This window comes from Bufo bufo, chromosome 1, assembly GCF_905171765.1.
Source record: "Bufo bufo chromosome 1, aBufBuf1.1, whole genome shotgun sequence".
NCBI classification, from domain to species: domain Eukaryota; kingdom Metazoa; phylum Chordata; class Amphibia; order Anura; family Bufonidae; genus Bufo; species Bufo bufo.
Genome location: NC_053389.1, coordinates 411,121,415 through 411,147,006, shown reverse-complemented (window position 1 = coordinate 411,147,006; position 25,592 = coordinate 411,121,415). Strand labels below are relative to the sequence as shown.

General features: G+C 43.4%; 1 long non-coding RNA gene across 1 annotated transcript; it reads left to right on the top strand.

Moving 5' to 3' along the window:
• The first annotated feature begins 425 nt into the window (after nucleotides 1–425).
• LOC120987038 lies at nucleotides 426–23,920 on the top strand. Its single transcript, XR_005775891.1, has 3 exons — nucleotides 426–436; nucleotides 12,028–12,033; nucleotides 23,772–23,920. It is a non-coding gene; the product is annotated as an uncharacterized LOC120987038 (long non-coding RNA).
• The last annotated feature ends 1,672 nt before the right edge of the window (nucleotides 23,921–25,592 follow it).

Sequence of the window (25,592 nt, the reverse complement as noted above, 5' to 3'; positions counted from 1 at the left end):
TTCATAGTCATGAAAATAAAAAAAACTCTTTGAATGAGAAGGTGTGTTCAAACTCCTTGACAAAGGCCTCATTGAGAAGGCTGAAACGTTGCTGGGAATAAAGTTTGGGGTCGTCACCCTATCACCAAAAACTGGAAGTGCTGCCTCTTCATTCGTTGAATATATATATATATATATATATATATATATAATTACTACAATAATACGTGTTGATTATATTCAAGCCAGCATATATATGTGATTAATACATTAATACACAGGGTAGCGCACAAAAATATCTGTGAGTGATAACAAATTTATGCCTAAATGCAATTTTCTTTTTGTCTCCACATGTTTCTAATCAATTTTTTGGGGGGAGGGGGGAGGGAGGGAATGTTGTTAACTATATGTTCAAACCAACCAGCATATATACGCGATTACTACACCAATACACAGGGTAATGCACAACATTATCTGAGAGGCCCAAAAATGTCCGGGCTACGTAAGAGTTCAAAACAAAAGACCAGAGTCAGAATGTGGGTTGTAGCAGCACCAGTTATCCGTCCAGAAACAGTAGTAGTAGTAGTAGGCTGCAGTTGTCTCTGCTGGTTTAGGAAAGCTGCAACATTATTGTTGAGGAGAAATAGGATGAGATTGTGGATTGGAAGGCTCACTCCACCTCTCAGTCGCAGCAGGATGACATGGAGGTGACTTCTGAGTCCAACACTGTGCCATGGAACCAGGGGTAACAGTGTTCCTTCTGGTCCTCCTCCTTGCAGCCCCAGATAAGGCTTTCAGTGGAGTCCTCTCTGTCTTCAATGCCCCTTCCTAGTGGGGTGCCTTCCATTTTACTAAGAAATGGCAAGAAAACCACACCATATGACAGATAGTCAAGAGAGTCTCCCTGTTGATGACTTGTGTGAGAGCATTTACTGTTTGTACTGCCCTGAGGACGAGATGGAGCAGGTGGCTGCAGACCCCAGGCATAGCTGTGTTGGTGGTGGTAGTACTGGCCCTCAAAGCCGCAGTATTATCATTAGGGGGCAGTGACAGTGGCAGTTTGGCCAGAGCAGGGGAGGGGGGCCAAATAATCCACCATGATATACCACAGTCTGATACAAACGGAAGGCAGAGTGAGGACTACGATGACGATTGTGTGCTGGACAGGATCTGGGAGCTGGTGCAGGGTGCTGAGGTGTCAACATCAGAGGAGGAGGGTGATGGCAATAAATAACAGAGGCTAATTACCTTTCAAAAAACAGCCAAGGCCATGTCTGCTTCAGGATCTGGGGATGACGCTGATGCTGTGGGTAGGTTAGGCTCAAAACGTGCCAGAGCTAAGCTGAGCTTGGCTGCCTCTATCTCTGCTGTGTGAGTATCTCCCGTCTGGCAGAATACAAAAGCATTGCCTAGTGCAAGCTGTGCAAGAGTAAAATAAAAAATGGGCAGGCAAAAACAAACATAGGCACCACAGCTTTATTGAACCACATGAATCATCATCACCACTCCATCCAGTAGGCAAACATAGGTGGCAACCAGCCACCCTAGCAGGAGTCCCCCCTTCTCCTGTTCCCCCTTGTGGCAGCCAATCTTCATCCATGGGCAGTATGGTGTTTTTCACATTGTCATAATCCTCCTCATGCTTAGACTCCTCCTTCGCTCTATCGTCAGCCATCAATAAAGGAATGCGTTGCAAGGAAAAAACTCTACATGTTTAAAAATAGTGCAGAAGCTTCAATCCCACCTTGCCAAGGTGTTGGCAGTCCAGTTGCTGCAGTACCATTTAGTCAAGTCTGCTGCCTTTAGGGAGATAATGGCTTAAAGCCTCACTGAAATATTTCTAGCCTGCATTATTACACCCAAATAGCAATCTCTGGTTTGCACTCTTACAGTGGACACTTGGAGCAGCTCTTACAGGCAGGGTAAGTACATGTCTTTGACGGCCCACTGGGTCAATGTTTTTTCTGGCAGTGGCGAGGTAGCACCCCCGGCAATGAGGCCAGGTCCCTTTGAACCCTTCCCATGATTGTGTTAGCCTTGGTCCCACAACAGTCACTTATGCTCCTCCTCCATGGACACATTCTTGTCCCCAACAGCAGCAGGGCAGAGGGTCGCTTGCACTACTCCTCCTTTCTATCACATATGTCAAGTCAAGCATTGCTACACCGTGCTGGAGCTGATCAGCCTGGGTGACAATAGCCACACAGGCGAGCAGTTGCTGAAGTACATCAAGCAGCAAACATCCCGTTGGCTGTCACCTTGCCGACTCCCAACTGGGCAACATGGTCATCGACAATGGGCACAACATCTAGGCTGCACTGAACCATGGCGAAATAACACATGCTCCCTGCAACATGCACATCATCAACCTAGTGGTGCAACGCTTTCTAAATAAGTACGCTGGCTTGTGCAAGGTGCTGGCAAAGTCCAGAAGACTGTCCAAGCACTTCAGCCACTCCTATGTGGTGAGGAACACTCTCCTTGACCTGCAGCGACAGAAAGGCCTGCTGCTACACCGTTTAATACGTGATATGCCAACTCACTGGAATTTAACATTGCACATGCTCAAGTGTCTGTACGAGTAGCAGAAAGCCGTGAACGATTTTGTCATGCACCAGACAGCAGGGAACGTGTGTTGCATCGAGGTCGGGCAGTGGCAGCTCATCCGAGATGCCTGTCGAATATTGAAGCCCTTCTAAGAGGCCACAAAGTTTGTCAGCAGGGACAACTGCAGCATGAATGATCTAATTCCTCTCATATTTATCTTAGAACAGATGCTGATGATCATGCAGCAGGGGTTCATGGCGGATGAAGAGCAGCTGCCACATCTTGCTGTCCACTCTCTATGGAGTGCCATGTAGGAGGATGATGACAATGAGAAGCTGCCACTTCAAGAGGAGGAGGAGTCAGAAGTGGAAAAGCAAAAGGACGATGATGAGGATAGCAGCAGCCAAGACACCCAATCGTCTCATTGGGGGGTGGAGCCGGAAAGAACTGGCTCCCAGGCATGCTGGCCAGAATGGCAACCTGTATGCTCGCCTTCATGTATCGTTGACATCAAACAATCTGATGACTACTGGATAGCCATGCTTTTAGACTATCGCTACCAAATCAAAGTAGGGGAATGTTTTCCTCTTACAGAAAGGGAGGACAATTTGCGTTATTACCAGGAAACATCATGTATGCAGCATGCCACAGCTTATGGTGAGCAGGCACCTGCCACCAGCATGTCTGAAAGGGAGACCCCTCTCCGCCTCCTGCAGAGTCACCCTCCTCCCACTGCCACGAGCAGCAGAACCTGCAGCACCAGTAACAGCAGCTTTTTTAGTCTCCTCAAAATAATGGAGCAGTTTTTCCATGTGCCTTGCCAGGCTGAGGCCATTCAGAAAGCCGACAGCTCCAGCCTCAATGCCCAGGTTCAGGCCTACCTAAACTCTGGCCAGTCTTTGGTGCATACTCTTTTTCATGACCCCATGGATTTCAGGGCAGACAGACTGGAATAGTGGCCCAAACTGGCACAGCACACTCTCTTTCTTTTTTTTTTGCCCAGCCTCCAGTGCCATCTCGGAGAGGGTTTTCAGCTCCATGGGGGGCATGGTGACACCCAAACGGACTAAGTTGTCCTACAGCAGTGTCCAAAACATCACTTTTATCAAACTGAACCATGCATTAATTCAGGAGGATTTTCACACTCCTCTGGTTTGCTGGCAGTGCCCCATCTTGTTACAGTTGCTGTCTGCTTGCCTACCTCCATCATGCCACTGCTGTCACATTCCAAGCATCGCATTCTGTATGGCTGCTGCTGCTTCTTCTATCATGCCACCTCCACCAGTAAGCATTTGCTGCGACCAGCCAACCATCATATTCCGTATGGCTAATGCCACCACTGCCATCATGCCACTGCTGCGACCTGCCTACCACCACTTTCTGTACGACTGTACGCCAACATGTACCATATGACTGCTGCTGCAGCCACCGCTCCCACAGCTGCTGCTGCTCCTCTCTGTTAATCCCCTACTGCCACCACTATTACTACTACTATTGCGGCCGCATGCCACTATATCTGTACCATACACTTTACACATCCACACTGCACTGCTGCTACTCCCAATTAAAGGGAGAATTTTTGAGGCTCGCTCACAACGAGCCACTTTTTCTTCTGACAACCAACCCTTCTGATTGTCATATGGACAGACATTCTGACCCTGTCAATACAAAAATTTTGGACGCTTGATCCCCCACGCCACTTTTTATTTTTTTATCTTAATTCTATAACATGTTGGTGTCACTCAGACATCATTTACTATTGCTGTCGTAGCGTTCCAGAGCTTGGGGAGAGAAAAAGAATAAAAATTTGTGAAAAATAAATGAAGATCTTTTTTTTTATAGCATATCCAGTCAACAAAATGAAATGAATGCAAAATGTCATTTTGTTGTTTAACCCCTTAAGGAAGTTGGCTATTACTGCATTTCAAGAGCTACATTTTTTTTTGAAGGTCAGTGTAGCTGTTCAAGGTTTTTTTTTGTGCAACGAGTTGCATTTTTGAAAGGCATTTTAAGATGGTTATGGAAAAATCAAATTTATTTTTTATTGTAATACTTTTGCACAACAAACCATGTTTTAGTGGGAAAAAAGTGGTTTATACTTTATTTTTTTTACTTTAGATTTTATTTCAGTGAGCTTTGTTGGGCTTCTTCTATATTTAGAGTTCCTCTGCATGTTTTTGGACATTTTTTTTTATGTGTTATTCACAGCATTTTTTTTTCTGGTGTTTTTCAAGTCTATATAGAAGTTTATGGAAAAATGGCCAAAGAATTCCATATACAGAATGTGATACTGTTATGGCAGTAGGTTTAAAACAAACTATGTTAACCAACAGATTTGACTTTGGGCTAACCTTAAGGGCATTATTCTGGAAGTCCCCTTATATTTACCCTTTGACCCCTATACAAGAACCTAGACTTCGCTGCAGGGGAGCCACTGTTACCTCCTGTAGTAGTCTTTGTGTGGCTAACAGATTACCCACAGGGGTCAGAGACATTGGTGAAGAGCACCTAAGGGTTAGGCAAAAATGTAGACATGGACAGGTTGAGGTCAGAGTAGGCAGAGTACAAGCTTAATGATAAACAGACTGAGGTTAAGATAGGCAGCAAAGTGTCAATATGGAGGTCAGGCTAGCCACAGAATGGAGCAGAGCTTGGGTGCAGCAAGAGCTATGGAGATGTAATCAATGCACCAATGGTCTAATTTGCATATTATATTAACTAAATAAAACAGCATTTTAATCTGGTTAACTACAGCTTTGTGTCTATGCAAACAGTTTAATAGGGAGGTCGCTGGTGACAGATTTCCTCTAAGTACTCCAGGGTTCATGTTGTATCTTGTCGGTATAAGAGGAGAAGCCTTGTAGGCAAGCAAGTTGTAGCCTGTGTGAAGGAAAAGAGAAAACCTGGTGCCATTCTTTTTTTTTTTTTATTAAAATTTTTATTGTTTTGTCAAGTGGTTAAATATAGCCATACATTATGTAGTATCAGGTAAAGTCATACAAGTAATAGCTACATATGAAGGTGATAGACATATATCTTGATCCCCCACGCCACTTTTTATTTTTTTATCTTAATTCTATAACATGTTGGTGTCACTCAGACATCATTTACTATTGCTGTCGTAGCGTAAACCGGAGTGCATAGGCAAAATGGCATATATAGACAGTAACATAACCATAACAACAGTTAGACATGGGATTTTAGGAGTGATTGCTGTAGTTAGAATAATACTTATGTTAAAGCATGATTCCTGTGGCACAGGTGGGGTAAAGTGGAGTAAAGAAGGGGATCATGAGAAGTCCCTATAACTTCTCCAGGGTGACCATATCTGAAGGAAAGTAGACCTAGAGTATTAGTTCCCAGTGGGAAATTTCTTCGAATCTGTAGATCTGGTCGACCTTATTTACCCAGTGATCTACCTTTGGGGTTTCAGAAGAGAGCCAGTGGGGGGGCAAAAGCAATCTGGCCGCTGCTAATAGTAAAGAGTAGAGAGAAGCCTTATGTGGGTTTACTCCTCCCACCCCGAGAGTAAGCAGAACCAGTTCTGGGGTGCAGGGAAAAGAGGTCTTGCAAATCTGGTTGCTAATTTTAACTATTTCAGACCACCAGGCCTTGATTGGTTCGCAAGACCACCAGATGTGGAAGTAGGTACCTTTTACTTGTGGCATCTCCAACAAACATCTGGAGATCCTGGTCTATAAAGACATGTCTTGTCTGGGGTCCTATACCAGCGTAATAGGATTTTGTAACTGTTTTCTTGGATGCAAATGCATCTAGAGATCTTGTGTGGGGTGATCATTATTTTTGTTGTTTCAGAAGTTGACAGGGTCCGCTTTAAATCCCTCTCCCAAAGACCAATTGCAGCAGGTTTTGGACTAGAAGGAGATGTCTTAAGAGACTTATATATTGTTGATATTATTTTGGGAGGAGGTAGCAGGTTGCCTATCAGCCTCTCAAACCAGCTAGCCTCTCTGGGGGGGGGGGGGAGTGTTTTTTATAAGAAGGAGTATTTTCGATTTAAGAAAACGCATAAGCATATAGTTTTCAGTGGGTAGTCCCAGCTTCACGTGAAGTTCAGACTCGGGAAGTATACAGCCGTCCAGATCCAGAATATCGGAGATGGGGAGCCTGGAAGACCTTAAGGGGATAGGACAGCTTTCCCTTAACTCTTTAGAAGCTAGAGCTAAAACATCCTTAACAAGTAAGAGGGGGGAGGGTAGTGCCAAAGCCCCACCGCTGGCCAAGAACCACCCCCAAACCTTTAATGTATTACGAATCATGGAGTTGGAAATTGAGCTAGGTGACGGAGGTGGTCTGTCAGCCAGCAGAAGGGCAGGGATGTGGAAGAAGGCATTCTCCAGGACAATCCATGTTTTATGGGAGGGGTTTCTAATTCAATCCACAGCCCTGGAAAGTTGGATAGCTTTCATGTAAGTTTCAGGTACAGGCAAATCAATACCTCCATGGGCTCTAGACTTAGTAAGCGTGTCAAATGAGATACGTGAACTTCTCCCCTGTCATATGTATCTGTGAATCAGCTTATTTAGGGTGGCAAAATAGTTTTTGGGGATCTCAATAGGGAGTACTTGCATCAAGTAAGTTAGTCTTGGGATTACCAGAGACATGAAGATGTTCTTCCTCCCAAACCAGGACAGGTATGGAAAGTCAAATGAGTCCAGCTGGGCGGCCATTGAGAGTTGTAGGGGTTTGTAGTTCAGCTTAAATAAATCAGAAAGATAAGGGGTAAGCTTCACCCCGAGGTATGTCAGTTGTTGGGTGTGCCAGTTAAATGGGGTGTTCTTCTTGAGGGACAAGAGAGTAGGGTGTGAGAGACCATAGAAACATAGAAACATAGAAACATAGAAACATAGAATGTGTCGGCAGATAAGAACCATTTGGCCCATCTAGTCTGCCCAATATACTGAATACTATGGATAGCCCCCGGCCCTATCTTATATGAAGGATGGCCTTATGCCTATCCCATGCATGCTTAAACCCCTTCACTGTATTTGCAGCTACCACTTCTGCAGGAAGGCTATTCCATGCATCCACTACTCTCTCAGTAAAGTAATACTTCCTTATATTACTTTTAAACCTTTGCCCCTCTAATTTAAAACTGTGTCCTCTTGTGGTAGTTTTTCTTCTTTTAAATATGCTCTCTTCCTTTACCGAGTTGATTCCCTTTATGTATTTAAAAGTTTCTATCATATCCCCTCTGTCTCTTCTTTCTTCCAAGCTATACATATTAAGGTCCTTTAACCTTTCCTGGTAAGTTTTATCAGCACCTGAGATTTGGAGGGATTAACTTTAAAGTTGGATAGGGAACCAAAGGGGCCAAGTATCGAAAGGATGATGTTCATAGATTTACAGGGGTTAGTTGTGAGGATCAGTAAGTCGTCTGCAAAAGCAGCAAGCTTAAACTGATAACCATCCACAGATAGGCCTCTGATTTTACTTTCCTGTCTGAGAGCTTGCAGAAGAGTCTCCATCACCAGGACAAAGAGGAGGGGAGAGAGAGGGCACCCCTGTCACGTTCCATTCCTGATTGGGAAAGGAGAGGATAAGATTCCATTGAACGACACGGACGCCGAAGAGTGGGTATACATAGAGAACACTGCATTGATGTAGGGTTCAGGGATCAGAAATCTAGACAGAGCCAACCTGATATAAGACCAGTCAACCCTGTCAAATGCTTTTTCGGCGTCCGTGCCGATCAAGACCAGAGGGGTGGATTTGTGGGTAGCATAGAATAGGGCATTTAAGACCTTTGTGGTGTTGTCCTTCCCTTTACGTCCCCTGACAAATTCCACCTGATCAGAGTGAATCAAGCTGGGTAGAAGGCCTTGTAATCTAGTGGCAAGCATCTTGGCTAATAGTTTAAGATCTACATTGAGTAGTGAGATGGGGCGGTAACTGGAGCATGTTGTTGGGTCCTTGCCCTCCTTGGGGATGATTGTGATGGTGGCTCTAGACATGTCAGCAGAGATGGAGTGGTTGAGCATAGAGAGGTTCCATATGGGTAGTAGGAAGGGAAGGAGGGAGTTTTTGAAGGCTGAGTAGTATGATAAGGCGAGGCCGTCAGGGCCTGGGCATTGACCTTTAGGGGTGGAGTTAACAGCCAACGTCAATTCGGAGATAGTGAATGGTTGGGATATTGTAAGAGTCGGGAGTTGGAGAGAATCCAGGAATGAGTTGATATTGACCTCTCTCCCCTGGGAGGGGTCTGGGGGTTTAGAGCGAGCCTCCGTCTGCTTGTGGCCTGTGGTGCGCGGCGGGGTCGGCGCCATCTTGGATTCTCTTGCGGCATAGGCAGAGGCCGCTTTTTTTATAAATTTATCCATCTCCCCTTCGTTATTCGAGGTTCTGTGTTGGCTGGAAGAATCGCCAGCCCTAGAGCCTCCTATCTTCACCATCCTGGATCGAATAGGCTGAAAAACCAAGTTGTATGGGCGATTTAACTGACGGAGCTACTGCTGCATGCTTCCAGTCAGTTCAGGCGCTAGCTCCGCCCCCAACCTGGTGCCATTCTGCCTTGTACTTTTGACCTGAAAGGATGTTGTACTGTTGCTCTGTCTGCAACAAAAAAATAAAAAATCTGTTGTAAACATAAGACTTATATAATATAATAGGGACATTATATGAAGATTCCCGGGAGAGAATAGGGGACACATTTGGGAATTCTGGAGTTTGATCAGGGAAAGAGAGCGAGGGAGTGAGAGACTGGTCTGGTCACTTTAGAGCCTCCTATCTTCACCATCCTGGATCGAATAGGCTGAAAAACCAAGTTGTATGGGCGATTTAACTGACGGAGCTACTGCTGCATGCTTCCAGTCAGTTCAGGCGCTAGCTCCGCCCCCAACCTGGTGCCATTCTGCCTTGTACTTTTGACCTGAAAGGATGTTGTACTGTTGCTCTGTCTGCAACAAAAAAATAAAAAATCTGTTGTAAACATAAGACTTATATAATATAATAGGGACATTATATGAAGATTCCCGGGAGAGAATAGGGGACACATTTGGGAATTCTGGAGTTTGATCAGGGAAAGAGAGCGAGGGAGTGAGAGACTGGTCTGGTCACTTTCAGGTGTATTTGTTGGAAGGCTATTGTCAGTTCATCTTCCGGTAACTAGTTCTAGATTACAGATCCTTCAAAAACAGACAGCTTTCATAATCCTGACGTGGCAATTTGTGAAACAGCAGGTACCAGGTAAATAAGGCGTTAGCTCTACTATGGAGTGGGCATAATCTTTAACCCCTTAAGGACCGGGCTCATTTTTACCTTAAGAGGACCAGGCCATTTTTTGCAAATCCGACCAATGTCACTTTATGTATGAATAACTTTAATACGCTTTTACTTATCCAGGCCATTCTGAGATAGTTTTTTTTTGTCACATATTGTACTTCATGACACTGGTAAAATGGAGTAAAAAAAATAATCATTTTTATTTATAAAAAAATACCAAATTTACCAAAAATTTAGAAAAATTAGCAAATTTCCAAGTTTCAATTTGTCTACTTCTATAATACATAGTAATACCTCCAAAAATAGTTATTACTTTACATTCCCCATATGTCTACTTCATGTTTGGATCATTTTGGGAATGACATTTTATTTTTTGGGGATGGTACAAGGCTTAGAAGTTTAGAAGAAAATCTTGAAATTTTTCTGAAATTTTCCAAAACCCACTTTTTAAGGACCAGTTCAGGTCTGAAGTCACTTACATAATAGAAACAACCCAAAAATGACCCCAGTTTGGAAATTACACCCCTCAAGGTATTCAAAACTGATTTTAAAAACTTTTAAATTCTCATCCTAAAGGGCCTAATAGGGCAGACCCTATTTACAAGAGTTATTGGCAAATGGAGATGAAATTTCAGAATTTAAATTTTTGGGCTAATTTTCCATTTTAATCCATGTTTTCCAGTTAGAAAGCAAGGGCTAACAGCAAAAAAAAACCTCAATATTTATTATTCTGATTCTGTAGTTTATAGAAACACCTCATATGTGGTCATAAACTACTGTACGGGCACACGGCAGGGCGCAGAAGGAAAGGAACACCATATGGTTTCTGGAAGGCAGATTTTGCTGGACTGATTTATTTACACCATGACCCATTTGAAGCCATTTTTTTGTCACTCTTCATCACAAAAAGTGTAATAGCAAGCGATCAAAAAGTCATATGCAACCCAAAATAGTGCCAATAAAACCGTCCTCTCATCCCGCAAAAAATTTGCTTCTACCTTAGACAATCGGCTAAAAAAATAAATTAAAAAAAAATGACTATGGAGATACTAAAATGTTTTATTTTTTTTTTTGTTTAAAAAAGGATATTATGGTGTAAAACCTAAATAAATTTAAAAAAGTAGACATATTAGGTATTGCCGAGTCCATAAGAATCTACTCTATAAAAATAACACATGACTTAACCCCTCAGATTAACACAGTCCAAAAAATTTAATAAAAACAGCAATTTTTTTTCTTTTTTGACTGTGTTCATCTGAGGGGTTAGGTCATGTGGTATTTTTATAGTTCAGGTTCTTACGGACGCGGCGATACCTAATATGTATACTTTTTTTATTTATTTTAGTTTTGCAAAAAATAATATAATTTTTGAAATAAAATAAAAATGTTTTAGTGTCTCTAAAGTCTGAGAGCCATAGTTTTATTTTATTTTATTTATTTTATTTTTTCTGGGCGATTGTGTCTGGCCAAATAGAATTAAAGTTGGGGAAGGGGATTATAAATTTTGTACTCCATGAAAGTGTGGTACTCCCTGAAGGAACCGTCAATGCAGAGGCTCGGATGATCGGGGCACATGTCACACTGAGTGGTGGTGTCCTTCCGTATCCCCCTCCTGTGACACACTCTGCACTTTTTTTTTCGGACCGTCCCTTCTTTCCAGTATGGGGGACCACACCTGGAAAGTGTTGGCCAGGAACGATCCGGGTGCCTCCAGTTCCCGAGGTACTCTGGCCTGCTCTTTCCCGGTCAGAAAAGATCAGGGCTTTGAGGACTGCCTCATAGAACTGCAGGAATTTCCCTGTGTTGCCAGCGCTCTGGGACAGCACAAAAGAGTTGTACAAGGCAACCTGTACCAAGTAGACCACAACTTTTTTGTACCATGCCCCGGTTTTGCGCATGGCGTTATATGGCTTGAGGACTTGATCAGAGAGATCAACTCCTCCCATATACCGATTGTAGTCCACGGCTTGAGGACCGTTGCCGTGGTACCTCGCACAGGGACAGGGGTGATGTCGTTACCGTGAATTGTAGACAGTACAAGGACATCCCTCTTGTCCTTATATCTGACCAGCAACAGGTTTCCACTGGTAAGGGCACGGGTTTCACCCCTGGGGATAGGTACCTGGAGGGGGTGGGTAGGGAGGCCGATTGATTTTTACGCACGGTCCCACAAGCAGACGTGGATCTGGCGGCGAGGGACTGGAACAAGGGGATACTAGTATAAAAGTTATCCACGTACAGGTGGTAACCCTTATCTAGCAGTGGGTGCATAAGGTCCCACACAAATTTCCCACTAACACCCAGAGTGGGGGGACATTCTAGGGGTTAAATATGGGAATCTCGCCCCTCGTACACACAAAACTTGTAAGTGTACCCTGAGGTACTCTCACAAAGTTTGTACAGCTTCAGGCCATACCTCGCCTTCTTAGAGGGAACATACTGGCAGAAAATGAGTCTCCCCTTGAAAGCAATGAGAGACTCATCAACAGCGACCTCCCTTCCTGGTACATAGGCCTCCAAAAATTTGGATCGATGACCGACCTGATTTTGTACAGGCGGTCATAGGCAGGATCATCTTGGGGGGGACATGCTGCATTATCTGCATAATGCAGGCATTTTTGGATGGCCTCAAACCGGGAGCGTGTCATGGCCGTACTGTAAAGTGAGGTCTGGTAGAGGACGTCCCCACTCCAGTAATGCCTGACACTAGGTTTTTTGACTAGGCCCATGTGCAGCACAAGTCCCCAAACCGTCCTCATCTCGGCTGCACTGACCGGAGTCCAGCCACTGGCCCTAGCCAAAAAGGAGCCCGGGTGTTGAGCAACGAACTGTTGGGCGTACAGGTTCGTTTGCTCCACCATCAGATTTACAAAGTGGTCACTGAAAAAAAGACTAAAGTAGTTGTATTCAGTGAAGCCCACTGTGGAAATCTGGATTCCTGGTTGGCCTACAAAATCAGGAATCGCGGGCTCAAAATGCTCTGGGGTACACCATGCAAGTTCACAGATAGGGGGCTCTGGTGGACTTAACTGGTGGGCCGGAAAACTAGTACGAGCCCCAGAGCTGCTCGTACTAGTGTGGGCCACAGGGTCCCTAGCATGTCTCTGCCGCCTTGGGGGCTCATCATCATCGCTAGATGATGAGGAGGACGCGGATGACAAAAGGAAAGTGGGGTCATACTCGTCCTCACTGGGGCTCTCGGACTCGGAGGCAAGCTGGGTGTATGCCTCCTCGGCCGAGAACATCCGGCAGGCCATAGGGGAGTGTGTGGTGTGCGTGTGTGTAAATCTTTATTTGGTGTGCGTGTGTGTAAATCTTTATTTGGTGTGCATGTGTGTGGGGGCACGGGTGTTTGCGGACTTACTCTAAACCTAACAGACGAAAGAAAAATAAATAAAAAAAGGCCCAAAAATGTGAAAAAAATTAAAAGTTGATCAGCGGTGGGGTGTGCGATGCGCTAACAGTGGCCAGGCGCTGAGAGTGCCGGCCACAGTCAGCGTACGCAGAAAAAATAAAATAAAAATGCTTGCGCCCCAAAAAAAGTTGTGGGGGGGCAGGGGGGCAAGCTGCAGCACCCCTGGGGGGTCTAGGGTCACACAGCTGTGCTGTGGACCCCAGACACCCGATTTAGGGTGATGAAACCCAAAACTTTTTTTTTTTTTTTTAACTAAACTTTTCCTGAATATCCCTGCCTAATCTAACCTGTCCCTAACCTTTCCCTAAATACCTTGGTGAAGGTGAAGGGGGTGCTGGGCACAGATGGGGGTGCTGGCTCTGGAGATCCGTGCAGCGCTCCTCTCTTCTCGGCTCACAGACACAAAAGGAGGAGGAAAGGAGCGCTGCAATAATTTGAATGGCCCGCCCACCCCTTCAGCCAATGAGAGACGATCCTGAGAGGTGATGTCACCATCACCTCTCAGGATCGCAGGATGGTGATCCGTGGTGTATTATCACACCACCGATCACCATCCTGTTCCGGGTTATCGGTTTCCCAGAGACCCGAATAACCCGGAAACGCAGAAAAACCGCAGGTCTGGATTGACCTGCGGTTTACTGCGATCGCCGACGCGGGGGGGGGGTCACTGGACCCCCCCACGCATTGTCCCAGGGTGCCTGCTCAATGATTTGAGCAGGCACCCAGTTCGGAACTACACATGACGTACCTGTACGTCATGTGTCCTTAAGTACCGGGACATCATGCCGTACCGGTACGTCATGTGTCCCAAACAGGTTAAGGACTCGGACATCAGGGCGTATAGGTACGCCCTGTGTCCGTAAGAGGTTAAAGACGCAGCATCTGCCATACTATTATGTCTGATGTCGGGAAGGGGTTAAATTTCTTTCTACGCTTCCTAGACTTATTGCCTTACAAATTACATTCTTGAGACACTGAGGAATCACAATTGGATTAAATTTTTTCTAGAAACCAGTTTCCATTTACCATTTGTAATTAGGCATCTCTGTGTTATAGTCAAACTACTGAATGCATTGCACATTGCTGCAAAATAACAGGTAGATACAGCAAAAGAATTTTATATCAGTAACTCAAGTTACACCATGTTACTGAAGGTGTTGCTAGAAAAAATTGCATTGTCACACCTATGTTTTAGTGAATGCGTGTTATTACTCGAAAAAAGTGTTCGATATTTTACCACAAGAAAATGGCAACCATAACACCATTATCATAGGCATGTTATTGAATATGTTGTATATTGCTGACGGATAATTGGTACATATAGCAAACACATTTTACATAATTAATGCAAATTATAACTGTCACTGAAGGCATTACGGCATCAGAGCATGTATTTCAAAGATGTTTCACTGCAAAAAATTGCATTGTCATACACATTTTAGTAAAGTTTTACAAGAAGTGTTTAGTAATGTTTTACACGAAAATTGTATTATTACCATTGTAAATTGTCAATACCAGTGTGCAATGTGTTTGTGGAAGGGGATGGATTTGGGACATTTAATTCCACAGGTGTCTTTAAATTACAGGAAAAACACTTACATTTTTGCTAGTACTATCTAATAATCAGACCCATACCCATGACTTTTCATTTATAGACCTCATAATAACATTTCTGTAATACGGAAGGGTTCAAAACAAAATAATCAGTCCTTGTCATCCAAGAGCCATAATGTGGATTGTAGCAGCACAAGGTATCTGGCAAGAAGTAGTAGTAGTAAGCAACAGTTCTCCCTGGGTTTGTAAATGCCCAATGTTATCATTAAGAAGAAAGAGGATGAAATTGGATGGCTCACTCCTCCTCTCAGTCACAACAAGATGATGTGGAGGTGACTTATGAGTCCGACACCATGTCTTGTCACGTGGCAGAGAAAGTGGTCCACTGCTTGCAATTCTTGCGGTAAGGTGCACGTCTGGCCGACTAGGTCAATGTTTTTTGAGATGAGGCAGCCCCACAGCAAGAGGGCCAGGTCGTATTAACAACTCCATGTTTGTGTCGGTCTGGTTCACACCAGGCACTTATCCGCCTCTTTCACATCCTCCTCCTTGGACATTGTCCCATCTCAGCAGAAACAAGGCAGAGCCTCAGTCCCCCTCCTCTCCCTCCTATCATATGTGTAAAGTGAAGCAGTGCCATGCCATGTTACAGGTGATGGGCCTGGGTGACAGTAGCGACACAGCTGATCACTTGCACGTACTGTACATCAAGCAACCAACATTCTGCTAGCTGTATCCTCACTAACTCCAACTGTGCAAGGTGGTCAGTGACAATGGCAGGGACATTGTGGCCTGCTGCATTTGGGGGAAATAACACATGCTCCCTGCATGGCGCATGTGATGAATCTAGTTATGCAATGCTTTTTGAAAAAGTACACTGGCTTTTAGAGGGTGCTGGCCATCTACAGGAGACTGTCCTCACATATTAACCTTTATGTGCAGAAGGGTCTGTAGTTACACTGTTTGATCTATGATGTACCAACTCTATGGAATTTCACCTTGCAGATGTTAAAGCACCTGTACGAGCAACAAAAAGCCATTAATTATATTGTCATTCACAGACCACCTCAACAGGTAGCATGTTTTGAGGTCAGGCAGTTGCAGCTCATCAGAGATGCCTGTCATGTACTGAAGACCTTTGAATAGGCCACAACATTTCTCAGTAGGGATAACTATTGAATGAATTATCTCATCCCCCTGATATTTATCTTAAAGGAAACATTCATGCTGATGCAATAAGGGGTGGCGGTAGAAGAACAGCTAACACATTTCCTTGGCCACTATTGGGGACCCACATGGAGAATGTCATCTCAGAGAGGGTTTTCAGCAGGTGGCATTGTGACAACCAAACTTACCAGTTGTCCTCCGCCAGTGTACAAAACATCACGTTTGGCAAAGTGAACGAGGCATGTATCTATGAGTATTTTTACTTGTATACTGCTCCAGCTTAGGCCAATGAATAGATCTGCCCTTGCTGATTATTTACCATCCCTGCCACTGTCTGCCTACCTACCCTCATGTTCTGTACCTAATGGCTGCTGCTGCTTCCACCATCATGCATCTGCTGCTATCTGCCTGCCTACCATCATATTCCATACCATATGGCTGCTGCTAACACTGCCACCACTACCGCAACTACTGCTCCCCACTAGAAGAAAAAATGACTTGTTCTCATCAGCGTCAAAAGATGACTGTCCATATTTATACATGTACAAGTGCTAATTGTAAGAAGAAAGAGTGTACGAGCCTGAAAAGAATCCATTTTAATTAGGGGCAGCAGTACAGTGTGGATGTTGAAAGGGGAGGGTAATAACGTCATGTGGTCACAATAGCAGTGACAGCAGTAGCAGCACAGCATGGAACAGACAAGGGAGTATACACCCTGTACAGAATTATTAGGCAAATGAGTATTTTGACCACATCATCCTCTTTATGCATGTTGTCTTACTCCAAGCTGTATAGGCTCGAAAGCCTACTACCAATTAAGCATATTAGGTGATGTGCATCTCTGTAATGAGAAGGGGTGTGGTCTAATGACATCAACACCCTATATCAGGTGTACATAATTATTAGGCAACTTCCTTTCCTTTGGCAAAATGGGTCAAAAGAAGGACTTGACAGGCTCAGAAAAGTCAAAAATAGTGAGATATCTTGCAGAGGGATGCAACACTCTTAAAATTGCAAAGCTTCTGAAGCGTGATCATCGAACAATCAAGCGTTTCATTCAAAATAGTCAACAGGGTCGCAAGAAGCGTGTGGAAAAACCAAGGCGCAAAATAACTGCCCATGAACTGAGAAAAGTCAAGCGTGCAGCTGCCAAGATGCCACTTGCCACCAGTTTGGCCATATTTCAGAGCTGCAACATCACTGGAGTGCCCAAAAGCACAAGGTGTGCAATACTCAGAGACATGGCCAAGGTAAGAAAGGCTGAAAGATGACCACCACTGAACAAGACACACAAGCTGAAACGTCAAGACTGGGCCAAGAAATATCTCAAGACTGATTTTTCTAAGGTTTTATGGACTGATGAAATGAGAGTGAGTCTTGATGGGCCCATGGCTGGATTGGTAAAGGGCAGAGAGCTCCAGTCCGACTCAGACGCCAGCAAGGTGGAGGTGGAGTACTGGTTTGGGCTGGTATCATCAAAGATGAGCTTGTGGGGCCTTTTCGGGTTGAGGATGGAGTCAAGCTCAACTCCCAGTCCTACTGCCAGTTTCTGGAAGACACCTTCTTCAAGCAGTGGTACAGGAAGAAGTCTGCATCCTTCAAGAAAAACATGATTTTCATGCAGGACAATGCTCCATCACACGCGTCCAAGTACTCCACAGCGTGGCTGGCAAGAAAGGGTATAAAAGAAGAAAATCTAATGACATGGCCTCCTTGTTCACCTGATCTGAACCCCATTGAGAACCTGTGGTCCATCATCAAATGTGAGATTTACAAGGAGGGAAAACAGTACACCTCTCTGAACAGTGTCTGGGAGGCTGTGGTTGCTGCTGCACGCAATGTTGATGGTGAACAGATCAAAACACTGACAGAATCCATGGATGGCAGGCTTTTGAGTGTCCTTGCAAAGAAAGGTGGCTATATTGGTCACTGATTTGTTTTTGTTTTGTTTTTGAATGTCAGAAATGTATATTTGTGAATGTTGAGATGTTATATTGGTTTCACTGGTAAAAATAAATAATTGAAATGGGTATATATTTGTTTTTTGTTAAGTTGCGTAATAATTATGCACAGTAATAGTCACCTGCACACACAGATATCCCCCTAAAATAGCTAAAACTAAAAACAAACTAAAAACTACTTCCAAAAATATTCAGCTTTGATATTAATGAGTTTTTTGGGTTCATTTAGAGCATGGTTCTTGTTCAATAATAAAATTAATCCTCAAAAATACAACTTGCGTAATAATTCTGCACTCCCTGTATGTATGTATGGCTATTTAGGGATCGTAATAGTAGTATAGGTGGCTGTTTAGTAGTAATGGAAGTGATGGTCTGGGGATTAGCAGCAGGGAGTAGCTGCCGTGGCAGTGGTGGAGCAGCCATATGGTATGGAACATGATGGTAGGCAGTCAGGCAGCAGCAGTGGTACCGTCAACAAGGACAGATCAATTCATTGGCCTCAGGTGGAGGTATGTGAAAATCCTCATGGATCAGAGCCTCATTCACTGTGAGAAAAGTCATGTTTTGTACACTGTTGGAGGACAACTTTGTTTTGGTGTCACAATGCCTTTCACCATGCTGAATACCCTTGAGGTGACACAGGAGGCTTGAAAAGACAAGATAGAAAGAGAATACTGGTCCAATTTGGGCACCGAAGTCCATGGGATCAGCAGAATTTGTTTTTGAAGGCTGATAGAAACTTTATTACTGTGAGAGGAACATTGCTAATACATACTTTGACATGGCTCTGGCTAGCCGTATCTTAATTCTGTACCACTCAGCTGGAAATTACAGACATTTGCCAAGAACCTTATTGCCAGCCTTATTTTCTGCAGAGAGAGACTTCAGAGTGATAGAGGAAAGAAGTTCTAGAACCCCCATTCTGCCCATTCTACAATTCTATGCAAAGAAAGACCTATGTTTCTACTTTCTGCAAATGGCCTAGTTACTGACTCCACCACTTATCACTGGCCATAGCACCTACATACAACGCTCTTAACACCAAGGGCACCCCAACTACCATCAGGCAGGATCCCCAACATCAGGGTGTGCACTGAAGGAATAAAAGGTGTACCATCACTGCCCGGTTCTAGGGAGCATCAGTATGAGGTTTGCCACTGTGAATAACTGTTGCAGCCAGAGCCACTACCATTCCCATACTCTACTTTGCTTCTCCAGGGCTGTAGTAATTGATCTGCTAACATGGATATAACAGTGCAGTGTTTGCAGAGAAAAGTCTTTGAACTATGCATTTAATATCACTGGTCCAACAATGACATTTTTATAGTAAAATTTAATTGATACACACTGTCTGATGGCATAATGCCTTCGCTAACACAAATATACCAATGACGTGTTTGCTGTAAAATGTCTTTGAGCGATGCATTAAATAACATGGGCATAAAAATGGAGTTATTGCCTTAAAATGCTTTTACTATAATGTAAACCATTTAATAACGCGGCTATAACGCACTGAAAAAAATCTGCAATTGCTCAGCATTTGCAGCAGAATACTACTTGGGTGCTGTGCTGGCAATATGTGCAAACTAGAGATGTATTAAGCAGGTTATGACCAGCCCCTCACACCCTGAAATATTTCCCTTATCAAATTCCCTAAAATCTACAGAATTTCATCTCTCTCTCTCTAGTGTTCCTATCAAACTACAATGGCCTGTGTTTCTAATTGTTGTTGTTTTTTGGTCAAACACTGCCAGATACATCCTTCCAGGTCAGAAAATGAACATAATATGGCACTTCTTCTAGGTCAGTATAGGGATCTCCCTGCCTACTGCCTTCATGATTTGCTGACAAGGCTGTCTTTCAGCCTCTCAGCCAATCATGGCAAGTCCTCCCCCCTTCTTCCTCCCAGTGTCATGTAATCCTCCGTCTTCTTCCTCCTTCGTGGTTTTTCCTATCAATGTTAACAGTAAAATGATGCATCGGAAATGAATCGCATAAGCTTTAAGTTAGTTTGGCAGATTAATTTTTGTGAAATTCATAACGAATCTGATTTGTTTAGCATCGATTCACTCATGTCTCATAGGAGCCTTTTTGCAACAGTAACCTGTCTTTCATATTTCGATTCTAGTTGCTAAAAAGCTCTAGATAGTATTAAAAAGAAAGTATAAACCCAGTTCTCTGCACATGGTTAATAGCTGTTTGCCCTGGAGCATACTTATATATTCTTGTATTGCATCAATATGAGTCTGCATTTAAATGGGAAGAATTGTTATTGTCCTGACATCTATTGATTCTGTGGACTGATAAGCAAGATCAGAGATAGGTCATATGGTGCAAACTAGGTTACTATGAATGAAGCACTATTTGCAATGAACAGCAATATGCAAATCCAAAGTCAAGAGTAATGAAGTTTTTGAAAAACAGGTCTATATTTTTAAGAATTTGTAATAACAAAAGGTATCCATTCATTACATGCTACTGAGAAAAATGTTGAAATAGATGCATAGTTGTGGTTCACCTGATTAATACACTGTTTTTCTTTTGCTGATCGGAGGCTTCATTCCCGAGTTATGATACATTTTCTTAAAGGGAACCTGTCACCAGTTTTATGGTGTCCTAACTAAGGGCAACATAAATAAGTGACTGATTCTCTTAGCACAATGCTGGGTCACTTTCTTTAATTGACCCAGTCAATCTGCCAACATCTTGTATTGAAAAGCTCCAGCTGATAATGATGAGTCCTGAATATTCATGAGCTCCTGACTCTCCCCGCCCACCTGCTGCTAAATGACAGTTTTTTTCCATATGAATCAGCAGCAGGTGGGCAGGGGAGTGGCTATATCTCTGAATTAAATAAACGCTGGACTCAATGACATCACGCTGGACTCAAATCAGCTCATTAGCATGCGGCATGTGGCATCTTTGTGTGTATATTATGAGGTAACCATCTGCCACACCAGTAAGTGAATACATCTAAGGTACTTTTTAGTAGTTAATGATTGTATATAATTAGTTAGATTATAATCAAATATCCACATGACAGGTTCCCTTTAAAGAGATATTCCGGTTTTAATTAGTACATTTGTTTGTTTAGAGAATAGGTAGTTATACAATTTTATGATATATGTGTATTTAAAATCTTGCTCACAGCAACTTTATTATATTCACACAATAGCCTCTCTATAAATAAAAAAAATAAAATATTGATATATATATATTCCTATAAAATGCTTCCAGAGGAGATCTGAATAGGAGTAAAGATGGAGTCAGTCATGTGACCATGTGACCTTCAAATCTGTCATGTGATCTCTGGCATTCAGTTAACTGTCCAATCATCTAACAGGTTAATAGCAGTTTACTGAAATGCAGGACATATAGACACAATATTACTGCCCACAGCAGCATTTCATGTCTGTCAGTGTAGGAGCACATCTGACATTGTTCTCCCAAGGGGCGTTGCTAGGGTTTAAAAAGATCCGGGGCCCAAGCCCCAATGCATATGTGCCACATTCTCGAAGTATCTACGCTGCCCCCCTTCCCCACACACACACACGCCATAGCACTAAACACATATTTTACTTGCTGGATGGACATTACAGTCTGCGCTACCAAACATATAGGCCTATCCAGCACTTCAAACCTGTTATATTCATTGCCTTACAGGTTGTGTCTCTTCAAATGTAGATCAGACATCTTAGGTTCCTCACTTTTCTATTGTTATCATCCTTCCACCCTGCTACCCCAACAATATTATCCTGCAGCTGCCTCCAATACTTTGCCCGCTATGCTCCCCAATGCCCCCAAATTCTATACTGCAGAAATTTTACTACCATACATACAGTCCCCTATAGTAATATAAAAGTCCTACCAATAGCAATAATTCTTTTCCAGAGTGCCTATCTTTCCCACCCTTTAATGCCCTCCTGTGGTGCCTTCAATAGGTATAATGCTCACTGTAGTTCCATCAGTACTTATATTACCTTCCTGTAGTGCCCACAGAACTTATAGTCCATATGTAGTTACAATAAGCCCCAACATAGTGCCCCTAGTAGGTATAATGCCCCCTTCTTTGCTCTGAGTACTTGAAGAGTCTCCTTGTAGTTATAATAGTGTTGATCACGAATATTCGAATTTCAAATTTTTATCGCGAATATAGGTACTTCGAAAATTCGCGAATATTTCGAATATAGTTACATATATTCGTAATTTTGAATATTCAAATTAATTTTTTTATTTATTTTTTCGATTTTTTTATATTTTATTTTTATCAGTACACATGATCCCTCACTGCATCTAGCTTGTGGGCCAATAAGAAGGCTGCAATATACTCGACTTTAGGAGTAGTAGTGTTTGCGAATTTTGCTCTATATTCGTTTTTTTTGAATATTCGCTATATTGCTATATATTCTTGTTTTAGAATATTACGAATATTCAAAAAAATAAGTTATAGCAATATAGAGAATATTCGAAAAAAATCAAATATAGAGCAATTTAGCTAATATAGTGCTATAATCTTCTTTGTCTAATAGTTGTAAGTTGAAAAATTCTCAATAAAAAATGCGAACCTGAAAATCCGAATTCTGAAAATTCGCATATTACACAATCATTACCTTTCCGATTTTTAGAGTAAAAAAAAAAAATCGCAAATTTTCGAATTTGCGAATATTCAACGAATATTCTACAAAATATTTGCGAAATATCGTAAATTCGAATATGACCCCTGCCGCTCAACACTAGTTATAACCCCCCACATCATGCCTCCAACAGGTATAATGCCCCATTTAGTGCCCCCCTGTAGTTTAAAAGTCTACCCTATATAGTGCCCCAGTAGGTGAAATACCCATTATATTGCCCCCAGCCCCCACTGTAGTTATACATCAACCCCTTTAAACACACACACCAACACACACACACAATTTTACCCTAAGGTCAGTAAAAGAAAAATAAAACTGCAAAATACTCACTTGACTTCCCACTGCCTGAAGACCAAGTTGCCAGCTTCAGGCAGCCACGTTGAAGTCATCTTGGGATTGCACAATGACATACTCATGTCACCTGAACGAACTGACTTGGCAAATGCCTGCGCCATTCTTTGAGTGAGTGGTGATAGTAATTCAACTGTATCATTGTTCTAAGAACAGCAATACAGTTGTATTGCCAGCTGCCCAGGGCTGTATTTAGAGTTCATGCTGCCTTAGGTAATTTTTGAGATTGTTTCCCACTGTGGCAGCCAAATGGGGTCTGCAGGGCCGGCGTCAGAACCCGGCATACCCGGGCTAGTGCCGGGGCCCACTGTAAGTTAGGGGGCCCACTCGTTTCTGCGGCGCGGCTCCTTTAAAATTTTTTACATACTGACTTGTGCAGCGCTGCTGCTTTCTGCCCTCTCACGGTCTCTCCAGGCTGAGTTTCTGTGCGCGTACGCCCCGTGCGGCGCGTGAGTACAGTTGGGCACAACAGGCAGCGCACAGACTGTCAGCCTCACAGCCAGGACTCATCTTGGAGGACACAGGGGGCGGAGCTGATCAGCAGGCTGATCAGCAGGACATCATAGCCTATTAGAATTCAGGTCAGGTGAACTACAGTCTACACAGTAATGTGGGGCTATATGTGTAAAACACCAAAATAAAGGAGCAAGCCAAGCCAATAATTGAATAGAGGACAATTACCATGTATTGCAACTTGCTCAGCTCAATAATCACACATGCCTGTAAAACACAATAAACTCCTATAAGAAAATATCAGAACGCATGAAATCAATTATACAGTTTATTGGCAAAAATGTATAAGAGGAAATTTTCCTATTATGAATTTTTGCCAATAAAGTGTATTATTGATTATTATTTTCTTACAGGAGTTAATGTTTTAGGCCTCATGCACACGGTCGTTGTGTGCCCATGGCCACACAGCCCATGTGCACTCCACATCACAGATACGGACCCATTCACTTGAATGGGTCCGCAATCACAGAGATGCGGAACGAAAGCATGGATCGAAACCCCACGGAAGCACTATGGAGTGCTTCCTTGGTGTTTCTGGCCGTGCCTCTGCAGCGCAATTTGTTTTTAATATGTTCTATTTTTTGCGGTGCGGACGGATCACGGACCCATCGAAGTTGAATGGGTCCCAATCCGTCCCGGCCGCCGCACGGATATTGCCCGTGCTTTGGGGACCACAAATTGCGGTCTCCAATGCACGGAACGGATGCATAACGGCAGTGTGCATGAGGCCTAAGGCATTGCTTAGACTCCATCCCACAGTCTAGCCAGTGCCTAATGGGTCCACACCATGTGGGTCTATATTTATGAGGGCCCCCCTCAGCAAAGATTAGTAAATTTGGCTGGGTGGCCCCAGCCCACAGTTCAACCCAACCCCTTATGTCTCCTTGCCTGGGGCCGTCTCTATAATAATCCACCAGTAATTTATGAATGGGGTTAGGGGTTAGGTTATTAACTTATTATTATTGGGGTATTATTAAAATAATTTGGTCTATAAAGTAAGAGCCGCTCTACCTACCTCCCGGCACCAGAGACTCCTGCAGGGCAGCTGCCGCGGCGCCCCACCACTCACCAGGCTGCAGTGAGTCACACCCCCGTCCCCCTTTACCACGTGACGGCGCGACGTGCTTGTTTGCTTGCGAAGTTTAAAAGTTGAACTTATGAGTGAGAACTCCTGCGCCGGCAGGCCGCAGGTGACACCCCATCAGACTGGTGTCACCCGGTGCGGCCCGTACCCACCGCACCCCCCTCGCAACGCCACTGGATCTAAGTTGTAATCGCAATGCGATTAATATAACCTGTATTAATCGCATCGCGATTACAACTTAGATCTGAGTTCCTAATGGTTGTATTGCTAGAATATAACGAAGATTGAGAATATAGTGCTATATTCGTTATATTCGTCAATTCTAGCAATACAACCATTAGGAACTCAGATCTAAGTTGTAATCGCAATGCGATTAATACAGGTTATATTAATCGCATTGCAAATTTAACTTACCACACTCTGCGTCAACTACGTAATTTTCCATGGGAGTTTTGCCATGGATCCCCCTCCGGCATGCCATAGTCCAGGTGTTAGTCCCCTTGAAACAACTTTATTTGGGGGTGTAGCTAAAGGGTGCCACAGGCAGTGTCATTTACTCCAGGCTCCCTATATCATTTATTGCAGTGATCTTGGAATTATCTGGACCGCAAAGCAGCTTTTCATTGATGTATATATTTATTGGACCTATTAGAAATATAATGTAAAGCTGCTTTTTGGCCCCAGAATCTGTAATTCCAAGATTATTCCAATCTTCTATGGAGGGGGGCCTGGAATGAATGACATTTGCCAGTAGGGATCACTCTTCCACCTATCCAAAGTGTAGCCTGCATTGTGTCCACAACCCTCTCTTTGAAATGTGCAGTAGCTGTCCTGATGCCGGTGCCCACCCCCCCCCCCATTCCCTCCCGACACACGCCAAATTCTCAAGAACAGTGTAGTACTGTAAAACATACACTGTCGCTGGCTGTGTCTGGACTTCTTGTACTGTGAAAAAGCCGGGCAGTACTTCTCGTGGGCTCTCTTTCAGCAGTAGATCATGTGATATTTCTATAGAGCAGGTTGTTACGGATGTGGCGCTACCTAATTTATCTATTTTTTTATATTTGTTTTAGTTTTACACAATAACAGCATTTTTGAAAGAAAAACAATTATTTTTTAGTGTCTCCACCTTCTGAAAGCCATAT